The 14,841-nt window shown below is 44.3% G+C and overlaps 1 pseudogene; it reads left to right on the top strand.

Annotated features, from left to right (window-relative positions):
• Positions 1–14,841, top strand: part of LOC115381166 (NACHT, LRR and PYD domains-containing protein 12-like) — a 47,479-nt pseudogene that overhangs the window by 14,950 nt on the left and 17,688 nt on the right.

Below are 14,841 nucleotides of genomic sequence, written 5' to 3'. Positions count from 1 at the left end.
TTCCTGGTGTTTGTTGTTAAACTCAGCTCCTGTGTGTCCATGAAAAAGAGCAGAAGTCCTCGGTGTGTAGCTGCTGTGTGAGCTGGAGATCTGAGATGTGTGTGAAAAGAGCTCTTCTCCTCCTGTTGGCTTCAGCTGTTTGGACTTTACATTTCTAAACTCTTCCAGTCTGATCCTTCTTCAGCTCTCAATGACTTCAACATCAAACTTTGTCCTCTAATCTCACTTCTTTCTCTCTTTATTCAGGTTGAAGAACTGCTGGATGTCAGATATCAGCTGTTCTTCTGTGGCCTCAGCTCTGAAGTCCAACCCCTCCCTCCTGAAACATCTGGAACATCTGGAACTGAGTGTGAACCCTGATATCCAAGATTCAGGAGTTGAGCAGCTGTGTGGTTTTCTGGAGAGTCCACTCTGTGGTCTGCAGACTCTGAGGTCAGACTCCATGTTTGAGTGTTTCAGTAAAGTTGTGTTGACTAAAGGTCAGACATCCGGCTGACGAGTACTCGTTTAAAACGAGTATTCGGCTCACCCGAATAACAATTATGGATGATGTCTGTTTTTTTAATCCTGTCCAATTCGTCATATTAGTCCAGTCTGAATCTGCACCGCAACCGAAGATACCGCCAGTGTTCTCTCATTGCTGTTTATCTTTTTTTCTGGGATGGGGATTGTGATGTGTTTGAAAGGAATTATTTCAGAGGATATTGATCTGGATGAGAACTAGAAGCACAATCTTAATTTAACTTCTATCTAAGCCCGGGCCACCCACCTCTGTGTGATGAGGGACTTAAAGAGCGGCGCTCAGTTGCTCTGTGTTTCCTGTCGGCTGATGAGTTGAGTTGGGACCGGTCCCAACTCGGTCGCCCGACTGCGTCCAGTCGGGCTTAAGTGGCTCTTTTTGGGGTTTTCACGTGAAGAAAGAGGTCCAGTCCGTCCAGACCAGACGCTCTGGGCTGCAAAGGGAAAGACCGAGCTGCCGGTGCAGCGTGGCTGGCTGCAGGGGAGAGCGGAGCTGTGGCGGCGCTGCGGTCCTGCTGGGTCTCGATCCACTCCAGGGCAGCTCCTGCCGTTCTGCTCGGCTGACGAGGAGAGGGAATCGCCGGTGAAGGGGAAGATGGATCCATTCCGTCGCGTCCCACCAGTGGGACGGTTCAGGCCTTGATTATTCCGTTAGTCGGACCGTGCGTCCACTTTGGAAAAAAACAAGAAGACTGCTGAGCTGGGGGGTCTCTCAGCCTTTTGACTGACGGCCTCTCAGCCAATCAGGTAGCGACCTGGATGGCCACTTCCGTTTTGGGAAGCGGCTCTCACGAGCGCTCTTCGTGAGGTGGGACAGTGGTATTGCATCACAATGCCAGGCTTTTCCCCGCTGTGGCTTGAGATGGGCGCCATGTCCTCCTTGTCTGGAGGAACAACACGGATGCGAGCACATGGTGGGGGAGGGAACAACCATTTTGTGTTTCTGAGAGCCACCATGGTGGTGGCCCCCTGGTGAGAGAAGCATCTCCTCTGTCTGAGCTTCAGTCCTGCCATGTGGCCATGGTAGTCCTTGTTCTCTGAGGAGGTCTGAGGAAACACGACTGCTTGTCATGTTTTAGCTGGTCTGTCAGATTAATGTTTTCACATCGATGAGTCCCCAACATTTGTAGTTCTTCACATGTTTTTACAACATTTAATCATCTTTATCTGTGTATGTGCTCAAACATCTTTTTAAACACATTTTTAACATCAGTATGTTTTTAACATCTTTTTAAAACACATTTTTAGCATCTGTTTTTAACATATTTTAACAGGGTTTTTTCATATTTTTTGTGTACGTTCGATTTCTGGCCTCTTTGTGCAATTCTGGAATCAATAATAAACGCTCAACGTCAGTCAGAGATGTTGTTATCATCACTGCGCACCAAGTACAAGAATGGGCTCTCACAGAGAGTGTCCAGCACCTGTTGCTTCACATCAGCTCCATGTCAGAGATGCGGCGCCGGATGGTGTCAGAACTCGGGTACGGCATCCCAGCTTGGCAGCAGCAGCAGCAGCTTCGCCCATTAGCACCGAAAACAGGGAGGAGCAATGTCTCTCCAATGTTGTGGGGTTTCTTCGCCTTCGCAATTGCGTAACGCTATGATAGGTATGATGCTTCGGTTTCCTGCTATTCACAGTGCCAAACGCTTCCATGACTTTCTTCTGTGACTGCAATTCATAAAGGTTCCGATCAAAAAAACTCCCACGACTTGGTTGTTAATACTTTGGTGCTTGGTTTCAATATGACGCCGGAGTTTACAAGTTTGCGCCTCTTTGCAGATAACACACTGGTTTATAGAAATATGGGAGAGAGAAGAACATCTGTGACCCTGCTGACACATCCCAAACTAAAACATAGAACAAAAACACACAGAGCGGTGTTCTGTTGAGTAGTCTGGAGACTGAGACTGGTCTTCAGAACTACATCACTGCCTTTCTCTGTTCAATATGAATCATTATTGATCATTAAACACTCTATAATTTGATTCCCCATCACTCCATCTGAGATGTGTGTGAAAAGAGCTCTTCTCCTCCTGTTTGGCTACAGCTGTTTGGACTTTACATTTCTAAACTCTTCCAGTCTGAACCTTCTTCAGCTCTCAATGACTTCAACGTCAAACTTTGTCCTCTAATCTCACTTCTTTCTCTCTTTATTCAGGTTGAGCAACTGCAATTTGTCAAAGATCAGCTGTTCTTCTGTGGCCTCAGCTCTGAAGTCCAACCCCTCCCTCCTGTAACATCTGGACCTGAGTGTGAACGATCTGCAGGATTCAGCAGTTTCTCAGCTGTGTGGTTTCTGCAGAGTCCACTCTGTCGTCTGCAGACTCTGAGGTCAGACTCCATGTTTGAGTGTGTTTCAGTAAAGTTGTGTTGACACTAAGGGCTCTAAATTGGTGAACTGCGCCCGGTCTATGCACGGTCTAGACGGGCTGTGGCGGGCTGTTCGGCGCAAGAAGTCAACGGGGCGTGTCCACAACATTTTGCCAATTTCGTGAACGGCGCAGAGCAGGGCAGTCACGCCTCCGTCCCCGCCCACCGGCGCAGGTGGCGCAAGAGGGAGGAGAGAAAGTGGGTTTACACCCAGCTGAGCACAATTTGACCACTCAAATGAACACTACTCCTCATTTTTAAATGCACTGCAGCAAAGCATCTGCTAAATTAACACGATGCAAATACATTTTATTTCCTGGCTGCTCGCTACATCCCAGACGATCTGAGAGGAATAAACTTATTTCTGCTTCTTTGTGTCACAAGTCAGGTTCAGATGCACATAAATAATATATGAAAAACTATCTGTCTTGCACCTTTAAAGACTTACTGACTTTATTGTATGCATATGTGTGTACAGATTACTTATTGATTAATATATGAATATGACACCCCCGACCCCCCCCCCCAGCCCCCCCCCCCCCCCCCCCCAGAAGCTGAAAGACAAAACAAAAAAAGAAATGAATAAGTAAGTGAAATAATAACTTCTTCTTGCTGCAGCCAGGTTCCCTCCTCCTCAAAATCACAGGGAGAAATGATGATTAACGTGCCCCATGCAGGGCAATCCACATAGAATCACACCGAAATGTCTTGTTTTTAGTTTTATTAGATAAATCCCCACAGTTCTTGACAATGCGAGATATCAACTGGATCATACCGAACTGCAGCAGAACAGAACGCCTTCTCTGTAATGCACGACATCCCTTCACCAACATGAACAGTCCGCCAGCGCTGCCAGAAGAGTGTCAACCTTTGTGTTTCGAAAAATGAAGTTTGAAGCTATGGAGTCACAGACAACTGACTCTAAAACACTTACTGTAGTTCCTTTTTTTCTTTTTTTTTCTTTTTTTTTTGCCTGGAGAAGACCAACAGCGGTGCAAACGTGGTGCTACAGAATGCGCATTTTGGGTTACTTTATTTTTTTCAGTTGGCCTCCTTTTGGTCGTTTCTTTCGTTTTACCATCCCTTATTATTTTATTTTCCCTAGATTTCGGCTTAGGCCATGGGCGAAAATGGTTAGAAGCACAGCCCTCTCTGTGTAAAGCTGTGTCTGTCAACACTAAAACAGCCAGCATTACACCCCCTCCAAAGGCCGCAGCGCCCAGCCAGACCGTCACACATTTGCAGTGTTTTTGCGCAGGAGAACAACAGGTTGTTTTTCTGTAATCTAATGTATTAAAAATGAAGATAAATAAGCAAAATATGAAGTCAAAAGGATCAGCAAACCTTTTAATGCCTCATGTCTGCTTTATTAATGCCTCAAATCAGGTTTTAAAATTATTTAAAACTTTATACAGTGCGCATTTCCGCAGCGTTACCTCTCACTCACATTCTGCGCGCTCGTTTCTCTGATAAACACACACACACACACACACACACACACACACACCACACACACACACACACACCACACACACACACACCACACACACACCACACACACAAAATGGTTGTATTATTAACCGTCAATAATAATCAAGAACATATTAAAATTAGTAAAATAAGTCTCCCCGGCTGCGCACCAGGACGGACACCTCCCCACACCGACCCGTCCTCACCCTGCTCATTTGATTCTGGGACTGCAGGCTCTACAGGACAAAGTGTGTTTTTCCGAAAATGCATTCGTTCTAAAATTAATTTTGGAAACGAGAAATACATGGTTTGCTGTACTTTGATGGAGGATATAATATTTTACCTGAATCTGTAACTGGCACCTCTGGAGACGCTGCAGTGCTCCTGCTGTCAATACCATGTCACTGTTGTGTTGAATTTTATTACATTTTTTTACACGATTTTATGTTATTATTATTTAGTTGTAAACTGACAGCAGCCTGCAGTAATTCTCTATACTGGAGGTGACGCGTGAGCGCTTCCATGCGCCACTGCAGGGTTCTGTGCTGGACTGTGCAGCAGCTGGAGGTCGATCGGGCATTTTTTGGGCATCAGGATTACATTTTTTTCGCTGTTTGGCCCGTGGCTGTTCTGACCTCTGATTCAGAACTTTCCTCCTCTTCACTCCAGTAAAGATCGCTGAAGTCCGACACGTCTCCGCCATCCGATTCCCCTCACTGACCTCCTGTATCTTTGCTAAAGCTTCTTCAACTGAATATCTCTTCATTACGCCTCTTTTATTGTCTTTCTTTGGAGATTTGGTTGATATTTTTGCCGTCTGTCTGATTGTCTGCTGTCAGAGCTCGCTCCCTGTTCAGATGCGGCATATGAACCAAAACAAATCAATAGCAGAAAAAAAGCCACGCAAAGTGCGTCTTTTTTTTTTTTAATCTTTTTTGGAAGTATAAATGCTTTGTAACAGGTGGTGGGGCCGTCAGGGCCTGCAAAGCCTTCTCTGCTGGCCTAAAAATGATATGAATTACAGACTGAAAATTAAATTATATATATAAAGTAAAAGTATAAAATATATAAAAGTAAATTATATTTTGTCCATAAATAATTAATAAATGATTCCAAACGGTATGTTCCAGTTCCTTTCATAGTTTTCCCGTGGTTGCGCTGCTTCCAGACATGTTTTTTTCATATTAAATCATTTAACCAATCAGATTTCAGGCATCATCTGTTGCTAGGGTCAAAGAAATCTGCCTCGAGGCCTTCGCTATCCGTGATGGCGCAGTGAAGTAAGTGAAGCGTCAAACAGACAGCTGCTTCAACCAAACAGACAGTTGCTTCAACCAATCAGATTTCGAGTTGGCGACTCAGCGCCTTCTAGCTTCTAACAACAGCATTCCAGGCCCTCTGATTTACATTCACCAAGAGATACAGTAGGGGGCAGTATGCACCTAAGTTGTTGGTCGCCTACCTCAATTATTCCAAAGAAGAAGAAGAAGAAGACCTGAAGAGAAATAAAACTTATGCCAGAAATACCACAGGGCAAGCTGGACTTTCAGTCCTGGCTTTATGGGGACTCAAACGCACCGGATAATCTATATGACAGAGCAGTTGAAACTCTTTTTGAGGAAGGAAAGGAGGATGTATTTTGTTATCAAATAATCGAATTTTGGTGAGTAACATGTTCTTCTTTCCTAAATAATAATGCTGCTTTATTAAGTTGTTGATGCCGATTGTATGCGCACAGATGGTAGTAGGAGACTTGTGCACTTCAGCAAAGGCATTATCTGGCTGCACAAGTATCTATCTGCTGTGCAGCAGCTCTTTATGTGCATATCTGCATAATAAGATTTTTTTGTAGACAAAATAGTTATTGAGAGGTGGATTGGTTCAGGCGGATCTGTTCTGAAGGCGCTAGTGTGAAATGCACGGTCTCCGCCACTGCTTGTAATATTATGTGTGTCATTGTTAGGACCTTATTTGCTTCAGAAAAACATACAAGACACATATTTAGGAAAAGTCAAAGAATTAGAGGACAGGGGAATTATTTTTAACAGATTTATTTGAATTATAAAAACCCAAAAGGTCTGTCAGATCGTCCTTGCTGTTCTGGTGTTTATCACCTGCATTTAGACGGAAAAAACACTGCGCAACAGTTGCGGGTTTGATGATTCATATTGTGGGTGATATGACACATGGTGGTTTTTTGTCCAATCCCATTGAAAACAATCGTATTAGAAGCATCTGAATTTAAAGCGATCCAGATTCTGTCCTCCCAGGTGAAGCGCATTATTCAGTTTCTGTGACATGATGAAAAGATCTCTGTCCCACTTTACAGGATCTGATGTTGAGCAGTCTTCAGCCCTGAGCAGAGTGTTTTGTCCTGATGGATATCTGCTGAAACAGGTCAAACATCTTCAGGATGCGCTCAGCCGCATGTTCTCTGTAACCCTCCGCTCCACCGGCGAGGCTCCAGACGCTGCGGCGCAGAGCTCAGCCAGCAGCCCGCTGACAGCGGCGCTCAGCGGACCCCCAGTCCGCGGTGCGACCCGCTGCTCAGCCCAGTCACCACGTCTGGTCCTCCACTGAGCCGCTGCTTGCGCGCCCATGTCTCTGGACAAAGGACCGGATCAGAAACACGCAAAAAAAAAAAAAAAACAATAAAAACAAAGCACTCAAAACATAAAACAAAAATCCTCCTGTCAGAAACAATAATTCAAATTATTTCTGTGCATCTGTGTTTCCCGTAATTATTTGGCTCTAAGAAATGATATTGGGGTCGGGACAAACGGCTGCGCTTGATGCGACATCAGTGCTCAAACTCAAGTTATTTATTTATTTATTTATTCATTCATTCATTCACTCACTATTATTTTCCAGCACAAATAGCTTCTACACAATCACAGGAGCTCTTCAGGCTCAAACCCAGCAGTCTAAACACAGGAGGAGGAAGCGTTGAGAAAGAATGTATTTATTTCATCAGTGATCTTAATGGCACTGACAAGCTGGAAACCTGTCTGTGAGGTTTTCTCAGACGAATTATCATCAGATCTTCCCTCCCCTGCCTGCACACCTTCTGCACAAAATTATCACTGCGCCCAGCTGATTCTGTCGACACCTCCCCCTGGTGCGCGGCCACGCCCATCTCGGCGCAAGAGCAGCGGACCGGCCAGAAACCCATTCACGAAAATATGACTGCGCCACCGCCAGTTTGGATCTCTGCATTGCGCCATGAAAATATGGCCCTAAAGGTCAGACATCAGGCTGATCTGAGAGTGATCCACACTGAGGATCTCCAGGAGAAACGGAGCTTCTTCTCTGGTCTTTAGTCCTGTGACTGTGGCAGAGCCGTGTGCAGCTCCACATTTCAAAGCTTGCTAGAAGAAGAAAGGAGCTGCAGTGGATCATTGACTGTGAACCTCTGACACGCTCCATGTTGACCTTCAGCTTTCAAAGCAGGCTGATCTCTCCTGGATCAAGCTGTCACTGATCTCCCAGCTGGAGCTCCAAACTCTCAGCAACTCTGCAAACTCTGGACTTGTTGGCTTTCTGTCCAGTAACCTTGGCTGTGGACATGTCCTCCACTGGACTCTGCTTCTGTTGGTCTTCACATCAATTCTGGGACAACGCATCAACGTCATCGATGACTCCACTCAGACCCGTGTTTCAGGGCTCATGAACAGACATTATGTTTTCCTATTTCGTCCCTTTCTGGTTTTTTTTTTGTTTTTTTTTTCCATTTAAGCCCGACGGTCCCGAGGTCCAGCAGCTGTATGAACCAGCTCATATGTATAAAAAGTTAGCAAAGTGCTGTGGCGATGCTTTCTTTCAATTGTTTCTCAAACAAAAAGCCACTAATGCCACTAACTGATCACTCCAAATGCTCCGTAACATTAAAGAATTGGTTTTTAAACAACTTTAAATCATATGAAAAAAATAACCGTGGCCACCAACATCAACAACATCCGGAGCAAAACACAACAGAACACTAGATCCATTTGCTCCACCTCAACATCGTGGTCTCATATGAAACTAGAAAAGCTGCAATTTCAGATGACACCAAGCAGAATATCTTCTGAGGCGACCACCTCACGTTAGTCTCTAAACAGAAACCAGACCTTCACATTACAGCCGTCACCTCAGATTGCATGTTTCTCACTCACTACTTCACCAAATCCCAAACTACTAACACCAAAAGCAATGTATTTTATGTCCTTACCATTTTGTGGCCATTTCCAGTTCACCCACGTTATTCTCTGACCAGAATTCAGTGTTTTCCTCTGTCATATTAACTCATTGACTGGCAGCCATGTTCAGAGCAGACAGCTCCATCCTGCCAGAGTTTGGGGATTTTTTTCGCTGAACTTTCAAGGCCCACAGATATTGAGTTTTAGGACTACATAAACATCAAAACAAAAAAAAAAAAACAACTTTAGAGTCCTTTCTTTCATCAGCAAAAAAAAGGGAGTTTCTATATTTTTGAGATCTCTAGAAATCAGCAGTAGAACATAGTGTGATTTTAATGAAAACACCTCATTTTGACCAAAAACAGAGAAAAGGAGCTTTTTCTGCAGAGAAGCAAACTGAAGCAGAACAGTGACTGACATCGATTTTTAGTATTAGTGACAAACATCTGAACAGTTGTTTACTTTTCTGAGAGAACAACAAAATACAGGAAAAGACTTTTGATAACAAAATAACTACTTTCTTCACAGATTTAGAACACGACACACAAAAATAATCTATTTACAGATGTGTGTCTGTGTGTAGCGATGGGATCCCTTCGCCACGTCTTCCATGGAGGAAGCAGAGGCTGAGGTCCTCAGAGGTGGACTCGTCCATCACCCAAGCTGAAGTCACCGAGGTGGTTGATAAGCTCCTCGGTGGCAAGGCACCCGGGGTGGATGAGATTCTCTCTGAGTACCTTGAGTCTCTGGATGTGCAGGGACTGTCTTGGTTGACACGTCTCTGCAACATCGCGTGGCGGCCCGGGAGAGTGCCTCTGGATTGGCAGACCGGGGTGGTGGTTCCTCTTTTTAAAATGGGGGACTGGAGGATGTGCTCCAACTATCGGGGGATCACACTCCTCAGCCTCCCTGGGAAAGTCTATTCCAGGGTACTGGAGAGGAGGATTCGACCGATAGTCAAACCTCCGATCCAGGAGGAACAATGCAGTTTCCGTCCTGGTCGTGGAACAGTGGACCAGCTCTGTACCCTCCACAGGGTGCTCGAGCGTTCATGGGAGTTCACCTGACCACTTCAGATGTGTTTTGTGGATATGGAGAAGACGTCCCTCGTGGTGTCTTGTGGGGAGTACTTCTAGATGTACGAAGTACATCTATCTGCCGTCTTGTCTCTCATATTTATTTTAGTCATGTTCGTCTTTGCTGTTGCTGCTGTCAGTCGTGCTCTACAGGAGTACGATTGAGAGCATTCTGTGCTACTGCAGCACGGTCTGGTTTTCCAGCTGCACCGCTGGAAACAGAAGGGACTTGGTCCTGTGTGGTAAAAACTGCACAGTGGATTGTGGGTGCACACAGCTTCCCAGCCTGGACTCTGTCCATGTTAGCCGACTGAGGTAAAAGGCCAGCAGCATCGCCAGAGACCCCACACATCCTGGTCACAGAGAGTTTGCCCCTCCACCATCAGGGAAAAGATTCCGGACATTAAAAACAAAAACCAGCAGAGTGAAGAAACAGCTTTATCCCCAGAGCTGTGGCCTCTCACACCCCCCCTCCCATCGCCACACCACTCAGACACCCCCCCGGTCCGACTCATCTGTGCCATAAGAACCCGACTTCAACACTGGACCACTCCGGCAGCACTGACCACTTCATTTTGTTTGTACATGGTAATTGATGCTTATTTTATTATTAATTTTAAAGAGTGTTTTTGTTATTTACTTTCATTCTTATCAGCACTGCTGCCAATTGCCAGGTTCTTCCAGACAAATTTTCGTTGTACATCTGCACAAAGACAAGAAAGTCTCTTTATCTTATCTTATCTTATCTTATCTCTTTTATCTTATCTTTATCTTTATGTCGATTCTCCCATATTTAACTTGTCACCTTTTCCTCATGTTTTTAAAAATAAAATATTGAACATTTAAAAATAGTCTGTCTGGAAGATCCAAACTGAGGTGCAGGGTAGTGAAAAAATTCTTTATTTTGACAAGGCGGTTCATGAAAATTAATTTAGTTAATCAAATTATTATCTATTTTCCCTTGTCACGATTACATTCTCCCTTTTTTGTCCTGCATTTCTTGAATTACCTCAAACTTGACAGATATTACTATGGCCATTCCTCTTTAGTGTCCTTCCTTACATGAGCTGAAAAATGTGTATTTCCTCGCATTGTTTATAAAAATGTGGGAGAGAGAAGAACATCTGTGCCCCTGCTGAGACATCCCAAACTAAAACATAGAACAAAAACATACAGAGCAGTCTTCTGTTGAGCGGGTCTCCAGACTGAGACTGGTCTTCAGAACTACATCACTACCTATCTCTGTTCAATATGAATCATTACTGATCACTAAACGCTCTATTAATGTGATTCCCAACACCAGATCTGAGATGTGTGTGAAAAGAGCTCTTCTCCTCCTGTTGGTTTCAGCTGTTTGGACTTTACATTTCTAAACTCTTCCAGTCTGAACCTTCTTCAGCTCTGTCATGGAATTTTATTTAAAAGGTATCCTAGGCCAGTCACGGTGCAAAAAAACCCCACAAAACATATATTCCAGAAAAAAACGTAAAATCCTCAAGTGTATCCACTTTTGGTTCTTGAAGTCTTCCCTCGTAGTTCTCCTCAGAAAAATCAGGCAGAGTCAGAGTCAGAATGCAAAAGGAGGACTTATTCCCAAAAACACCTCCTGGCAGTCAGACCGACCAAAGAACTGACGCGCCAATCGCTCTCCGCTCCATCTATTTATACTATTTCTTGGGAGTTTGTTGCTTCTCAATTGATTCTTCGTCAAGACACAATTGTTCAAAACCATTCGTTGAGTCTTAGTTGAGTCTTCGTCAAGACACAATTGTTCCCCCCTCCCTACAAAGGTCAATGTCCGTGACCCCTTGGGAGGCCCTCTCAGCCTCCAAGTCTCCAATGCCAGGTGTTGTGCAACAAATCATAGTGTCACATTTCTTATCCAATGAGCCTCATTTGCACCAGAGGGAGACAGAGAGACAATTGACCTAAAGTCTTGACTTTAGAAAAAACAAACTGTCCAGCTGCCAAGAGGCTGCCGTAAAACTGAAACATGGCAGGCTGGCGAACAGAAAAAGGATACATGTCTTTTCTACGCCTGTGTCTACTAGCATACTATAACTAACAGAGACATGCATTACATGAACACATGAACAATAGTAAATAACATAATATAATAGCATGATGTAAAGAATATTATAAAATTATTCTACATTTCCCCCCTTGAGACTAACAAGTCTCATACTACAACCACTATAACTAATCAACTACAAATTCTTCATAGCAAACATAAGCATTTGTCTGTAAGCGTGTAACGGCAGTATTTAACTGCGGCACAAATTGCACCTTTCAAAAATGTTATGTGGTTTCAGCACACACGTATGAATATACTAAATCATCTACATAAAATGATTAATAACATGATACACACTCCCATAAATGATCATACTGAGATTATATACTAACTTCATGCAGAGATTATAATACTAAAGGTTAACCATCCACTATCAATCAATCTCCTGACTGAACCTTCCCAATAGAGGGATACAAGCAGCAGTACACTACTCAGTGAAGCTTGGGGTATTATTGGATGCAGCGGGAACCGCTTCCTGCTGCCAGCGGAAATGCTGAAAAGCAAATCATCTTCTGCGAGTGGCGAGTATAGACGCACACAGCTCTGTGGTGTATCTTCCAACACCTGAACATCTTTCATCATCTCTCGTACGTCATTCAAAGGCATGGTGGCAAGGTCCTCCCAAGTATAAACACAAACTTTCAAAAACCAGGATCCTACACGAGCATTAGTGTCGCTATCGCTGACGTCGCTGCCGTCAGATGATATTCGGTCATAGGTTGGGGAGAAAGGTGTCTCCCTGGGCTCCTCAGGGGTTCGGGGATCTGTGGGTGTTGTCGGCGTTCCTTGCTCCTGCGCTGGAGCGCATCCCTGCGTTGGCATAAAGGGAGGGGAGGTGAGGAGAGGGTCTCCTTGTACTGGTGACATAGGTTGGAGGGGATGCTGGTAGTAGGTCCTCGGAGGCTGATAGTGGCATGGAGGTGGAGCCCAGTACACGCCGGTGGACTCTCGTAGACGAAGTCTGCTGGGTCCTGGTTGTAGATCCCCAATCGTCAGTTGCCATGGGGCAGGCTCCGGCTGGAAAACACTGTCCGACGTCCTCTCCCCTGTTTGGTCTCGAGTCATCGATGGTATGTTGTCCAACACGGGTGTATTCCGTCAATATTGCTCTCCACCATGATTTCCCTATAAAGACAAATAACCCATTAAGCATTCTTCTATGGGTATCCACCATAGGCATATCGTTACCTTTTTCCTTTTTTTTTTCCCATAAACATTTTCTTCATTGTTGTTCCATACTACCCCTATCTGGAGTTCTCCAGAAGTAGCTAACACTCCACCTACTGTGGGGTGAGGTAACATAGCAACTTTATGGTCACAACAACCCATTGGTTGTATTAAACTTCTCATAACCTATATCTTAATGGTCCTTCACCGGACTCTAAATCTCCAGAGCCTATTTGTTTCTAACTTAGTTGAATCCTCACGAATCACTCCTTTGCCTACTTGGTAACAAACCTCTACTCCTAGTTTCTTTGCTGCTTTGTTGGAGATCAGTCTTTATGATCTTAGTTTCTGTCTGGCTGTGCCTAATCTTGCAGGAGAGGCGTCATCTTTTCCCCTTCCTGTAGCCGCCTCTTCCCTGCCTGGAGGTATTACCTTCCCCTTCCTTTTCAGGTGGTGTCTGCTGATGCTTGAGGGCAGTCTGTCAGCCCTGCAGCAGCCGTTAAAATGGAATCAAACAGTCTTACCCTCGATGTCCAGTGCAGTGCACTTGGTCAGGACAACTTTGAATGGACCTCCACGTCTCAGTTGGTTCCATTCCCTCTGAAACCTTTTATGTATACCCCCTCTCCAGGTCGCACCATTCTAGAGATGTGTGATTTCAGCCTCTCCATCTTCTTTAGCCCCTTTTACCTGTTGAAAAATCACCTTACAAATACAGGACAATTGTTGAACATAACTTCTCAGCTGTTCATGAGATAGACCTTCTTAAGTCTTCAAAAAAGGTGCATGCATGGGTCTCCCTATGCATATTTCATGCAGTGTTAGATGGGTTAGTGTGTTAGTTTAGTTAGTTGACAACACTTAGCAAAACATCCTTAGACATCTAGTTTGTTCTCTCTGTTTGCTATGAACCTTAATTCCCTTAGATTTCAAAATTCCATTTGCTCATTCAGCTGTTCCCTGCAACTGTGGGTTATACACATCTAAACTTCTGCTGGATCCCAAGTAATTTTCATTAATACGTTTTATTACCTCCACCACAAAGGGGGATCCATTGTCTGAACTACATGTGTCAGGAAAACTAAACCTTGGGAAAATCTCTCTACACAAACTTTGCTACAGATCCACTGTCTGGTGCATGGGTTGGTTACTTCTTCCTCCCATCTGCTGTGGCCCATCCAGGGTGTTCATGGTCATACCCCTTAAGCCACACCGTTTTTCCTTGCAGGACTGCCTTGTCCTGTGCTGCTATAAGAAAAAGATAGAATAATTAAGGTTTTACAATCAACTGCAAATAGTATGGGGCACATACTTACCCCTGCTGCCTTTTCCTCTTCATCAGTTAATTGATTACCTTTAAGCTATTATGTTGTTTGGCTTTGATGGGCAGGGCATTCCAATCACTGTAACTGCCATCGAAAGTAACATTACTTGTAAGAGTTTGACAATGTTCATCTACATGGGTGTCCTAAAAGCCTTTATTTCTGCCAATTGGGGCAGAGCATGGTTTTCCTCAATTTAATACTTTTATAATTCCAAAAAGGTGCCATCTGGCTTTAGTTCAATTATGGCAAAACCCACATGGTTGTGCCATGGCATCCTTAAAACAAGATCCATCCATAATTAAAGTCACATCAGCCGTTATTGGTTGGTTGTGTAAATCATCACATTCCCTCATAAAGTTGTCTGTTTCTTATCTACAGTCATATTGGATACCCTCTTCCGGAGTTACCATTTTAGTGGCAGGATTCACCGCGGCGCACCGCTGGATTGTGAGCTCAGGAGCATCAAGAATAACTTCATTACCTAGAACTGGTGCCGACCTGCAGGTCCTTTTTTAAGTTAATTGGTCTGCAGCTTTTTCAGTGCACGTAATGGAGCGTTTTTTCTTTCTTTCTTTTTTTTTTCCCAGCATAGTTATCCATGAACCATATCCAGTCATCCCCAGACAGGAAAGCATTTGTCCCTACTGTTTGTGGCTGCG

Source organism: Salarias fasciatus, chromosome 3 (genome assembly GCF_902148845.1).
Source record: "Salarias fasciatus chromosome 3, fSalaFa1.1, whole genome shotgun sequence".
Lineage (NCBI taxonomy): Eukaryota > Metazoa > Chordata > Actinopteri > Blenniiformes > Blenniidae > Salarias > Salarias fasciatus.
This window is presented reverse-complemented; position numbering and strand designations above follow the sequence as displayed.